Source organism: Biomphalaria glabrata, chromosome 4 (genome assembly GCF_947242115.1).
Source record: "Biomphalaria glabrata chromosome 4, xgBioGlab47.1, whole genome shotgun sequence".
NCBI classification, from domain to species: Eukaryota; Metazoa; Mollusca; class Gastropoda; family Planorbidae; genus Biomphalaria; species Biomphalaria glabrata.
The window spans coordinates 52,318,442-52,318,895 of NC_074714.1; positions in this window are offsets into that span (position 1 = coordinate 52,318,442).

Here is a 454-nt window from a genome sequence, read left to right on the forward strand (position 1 = left end):
TTCAAGTAAAGTGTTGGTTTCATGTTTGTGTGTTGGGGGGAGCTATTTCTTGACAGACATTCTGAGTCTACAACATTTGCAGTAGTAGATTAGCCCAAAGTGGTAGAGTAATTGAAAGGCTTGTACACTTTTAGACATACTCAAGTATTACATATGCAACTCAAGTATTGTATATGCAGTGGAAATTTCTTGAAGTGTAAATATCCATGCACACAGAACTATTGAATGTTATGTTTAGGATGGATGCAAGAAAAGTTAAGGCTCTGTTCAGTATTTATTGCTATTAAACACCTCATTGACGAAAAGCTACCAAGTTCAATGACAATAATTCTACTTGTATATTCTAAGATTTTGTTTTTCATATATCAAACTGGGTTTGTTAAAAAAAAACAAAAAAACTATTAGCTTGAGTGGAATGCAGACAACAGACTTAGCACAGATTTTTTCTCTTATA